The sequence below is a fragment of the Scleropages formosus genome, chromosome 23 (assembly GCF_900964775.1).
Source record: "Scleropages formosus chromosome 23, fSclFor1.1, whole genome shotgun sequence".
NCBI classification, from domain to species: Eukaryota; Metazoa; Chordata; class Actinopteri; order Osteoglossiformes; family Osteoglossidae; genus Scleropages; species Scleropages formosus.
The window spans coordinates 10,579,960-10,584,488 of NC_041828.1; positions in this window are offsets into that span (position 1 = coordinate 10,579,960).

Here is a 4,529-nt window from a genome sequence, read left to right on the forward strand (position 1 = left end):
CAGTGTTCGCTTGTCGGAGATGCTGTTGCTCATGTAGAACACCAGCATGTGCAGGAAAGGCTCATTTCACAAGCAAGGCGGCAGTTAACCTTTAAACAGATGGATAATTCCGAATAGCACAGTAAAATTAATAGACTCTAAACAACAGCTCCCGGAGCACTCCACCGTACTGGTGAGTCCACTGTCCACAAGTCAAACATCTTCACTTCTGCGCATCCCTCTGTTTTGGAAAATGCACTTTTAGAATAAAATATTATGATAATTAAAGCTATCTACGGATATCTGTTATCTTTACACACTAGACAGCGGTGTCGGACCGTGCAATATTTAGCCGAGGTGTTCTGTGTGTTCTCCGTAAAGGACTTCAACAAGCATCAACGCATTATATTATTGCAGCTAAACAACGGAAAGTATGAGATAATGGATGTCCGCCATTCTCGAAATAAGAGTGTCATGGAAGTCCGGGTGAAATAGTGTTCGAGTACAACAGTGCAATGACTTGGTGTCTGAAGCCAAGTTCTCAGGCATCAACATCAGCCACTGGTTCACTCCCAGGCAGCCTGCTCTTGTCAGCTCCTATGAGGAGCTCTGCTGAGGTTAGGCTTAGGCCCCCTGGCACTGGTGTCAGAAAGAATCCCAGGGCTTGGAACAGATCTTGATGTTCGAGTCCCTCAGGCCCCCATTTAACCTGCTGCTGTGGGTCTCCCTTGAGCAGCCCCATAGGCCTGGGCCCCGAATAATGTACCCCATTGTGGCACCCCTGCCCTGTGGTACCACTGAAACACATACTCTCTCCTTAATATTAATACCATGGCACAAGGGAGCAGCATTAAGCACGTCTTTATATGACTAGTGTTGTGTAGGAGATGAGAAAATTAATGTACAAGTTGATCCAGTGAATGTTTATGGGTCTCAGAGGCATTATCCTGCTATGTGTTGCATTTGCAACAACAGATTCAATAGATTATTGTGTTTTTATTATGTATTCAAACAACCTGCAGACCTACCACCACAATACTTTGCTAAATGTAAGTGGTATTCCAAGGGACAGCCATGTTGCTATAGGACAGATCAAAACTTGAGGGTCTGTTGCTGAGTTTAGGTAGCAGTCCTATGCCTCCCGTGTTTTTTCCCAGTAGTGTGACCTGCTGTCCCTGAAGGAGGTTCTGTTCTTGTATGCTCTGGACTCCCCATTTGTACCTTCTTCCCTCTTGACAGGGAGATCCTTCATGAAGCTCATGCCACTCCCAACATGTTAAATGGCATGGTGTCTCTGTAGGCTTGGCACGCTTATGGAGGCATATGTCAGAGGGGCACACGCTACATGCTAATGACATCACACTGCGCATCCATCGTCCCTCCCTTCCACATATGTTAGAGGACATGTCACTTCTGCGAAGGACTTGCTTGCTATTTGGGAGAGAAAACGAGTGGCAGGCCTAGCTATGTTAACATGGGGCTTGTAACGCCTGAAGAAGTAAGTCACAGATGTGACATGACAATGTTTCCTTTTAATTCTGCCCTTCCCATCTGCACTCCATCATCAGAGAGGAACATTTTTTATTTATGTTTTTTCTCTCTTATGCAAATAATGTCTTATTTGCCTGGATTAGCTGTCTGGACTGTTACTTGTTTTTTTTATTGTCCCCCATTCAAAATTAATGAGCACTGCATTTGGTCCTCGGTATGCATCGTGCAGATCTGCTCAGACCAAGCCAAGTTTAGCATAAGTATTGGAATTATCAGTGAAGAGTATGCGCAATTAAAGGTATCGTTAAAAAATAATAAACAAACAAACAAATAGATGTTTTCTTATTCTCAGGTTATTGTAAAGCATATACTGTATTTTACAGATAGTTAATTGAAATTAGTTATTTTTAGACAACACATGCCTGGAATTATATTATTGTTGTTGTTACCTATGATGTCAGCAAGCAGTGGCAAGCTTGCACATCACGGTTTTTCTCTTGCTACTCTTACCTTACAGTCATACATGAAAAGATTATATTAGAGTGAAACTCACAAAGCATCTACACACACACAATGGCTGCAACCGCTTGGCCCAAATGGGTTCACGGCAAGCCGGAGCCTACTTGGCAGTACAGGGTGCAAGGCCGTGACACCGTGACACCCAGGACACCGTGCCAGTCTATCACAAGGCACCCCAAGCAGGGCTCGAACCCCAGACACCACCACACCGTGGGCACTGATCAATCCGCCACACCACTGCACCCCTATGAAGCATATAGTATAATTAAATACTATAGAGGGGCTGATAACACTACATAGTAGCCCTTGTAAGTCGCTTTGGAGAAAAGCGTCTGCTGAGTGAATAAATGTAAATGTAATCAGTTATTCAAATAAACTAATCCCCTCATGTGTTACATTGTATAGTTGCTGACAGTGCTATAACAAACCTGGTATGTATACATGGGAGAAGAGAAGGTAGAAAGTTTCTGTTCTCCTCTGCCATATTTGCCAAACGTCCCCATCAAGAAGGACCCACTTGCTTAGAGTTTTGCCCCTGCTTATTTCGAGCTCAACTTTGCATGTCAGGCCATAAATTTGTGTACACACATTTCAGCCTCAGCTGCGCACCGCACCGCGTTACTTTCCCAGGCACGGTGCAAGCAGAGCGGTCCATCACTGTCCGGGTAAATGGGAGCATTCATTTCAATCTGTTTGTCTGTCTGCATCTCCTGACCCGCCACGCAATTAATCCGAGGTATCCCATGCCGTACCTCTTTACTCAATAAGAACTAAATGATTATTGCATCAGGGAAACCCAGGCCATCCTTTATCAAAAGCAGCCCGGGCCTTTGCTCAGACATTGCGAGTGTCAGTGTGCAAATTCAGTCAAAATCATCTGCTCCACATGCAAGATTGGGTTAGCAAATGCAAATTGGTTATCTGGGAAGAGTATTGCATTACATTTCGGCTGTAATGAATATTATTCAAAGCAATTTCTCTGCAAATGAACACAATGCCTTTTTTATTCTGTATTTGCCATGTTTTGTTAATCCTTGTCTTTTTTAAAATATTTGACCTGCTTTAGCCCCTTTATCATCATATTTGTTAACACAGCCTCTCTGGCTGAGAAATGAGTATTTTGGCATTTGATTGGAGGTACCCGCTTCCCCTGTCACCGGAAAAGTAGGCTTCTTCTTCAGAACTGTCTGCTTTATAATTGTGATCTATAACTTGATTTCTAATTTTAAAAAAAAAAGCAAACTTTGTTTTGCAATTTTCTTATATTCATAAAATAAATGTGCATGTTTATCTTTGCATATCTGTACAAGCAGCAAATTAGCAGGCTTGTATATACATTAGGAAATGCCTTAAGTAAATTGTGATACACAATATAAGATCTAATCTCTGGTCATGTAGGTTGCTACTGCATTAATGCCTTCAGTTGGTTTAATCCGAACATTAATAAAGTGATAAAGCACTCATGTAATGATGAAAAAACAGAATTGCTGTACAGCAGTGCAAAGCATTTCTGCTGCAAAAATGTCATAATGGTTCAATAAGCCAAAAGCAGTGGTGCAAATCATCTACATAAACTGTTCAAAAATGTATATCATCATTTGTTTCTTAACCTAAGGGAACCTCTTTTATATTAATAAGTAAATATTACTAGTAATATGTGGCATTCTTAGCTCTTTTGGGTAGCCATATTATTATTTGGCCACAGCATACATACAGTACATATACACACACACACACACACACACACACACACACACACACATATATAGTGACATTAGTATATTTTAGCATAAACAAGTGTATATTATTGGGATTTATTTATTTGTGATGAAAAACATGATTTAGCAGCCATGCAATAATCATGATTTGGCAATAACGATTATGATTTTTTTATTTTTGCTATCATTTCTGTTAATTCGGTTTTTAAAATGTAAGCCGGTACCTGGTAAACAAATTTGGCTGACTGTTATAACCTTTGTTTTTCATCGGTCAGACTTTTAATGTTGACAGTTAAGATACAGGCACTCAAGCCTACTTACTTGATCAGCTCATGGGTAAATCGCACTTAAATGATAGTCACCTATGGACTCATGATAAGTAACTGTTACTATTAGCGTACCCACATATCCAAGCCAAATTTTTTAAGCTGGCAGGAAGTCACTTGGGCTGGTTATATATAAAAGACTACAGTTTGAGCATAAATGTCAAGAAAGATTCACAAAAGAGAGTTATGTTGTGGTCTGTGATGTTCTGTTGGGGTACATGAGTAGGCCTCTTTATGAACAGGCTTAAGATTAATATCATAATCCATTTATTTTATACTTTGGTCATTCAGTTCAGCAACCGAGAAATACAGTTTGTGAAGCTAATGCAGTACTGGATGTATAAATCACAGATATGTGTGAAGGCCAGTACAAGTTTCATTTCATTTGGCAACGAGCTAACATTGACTAATGAACCATAAGGTCAACATAAAATGTTGTCCAACATTGTCCAGCCAGAATGTCTAAACCATAAATGTAAAAGGGATTGTCAAAGGA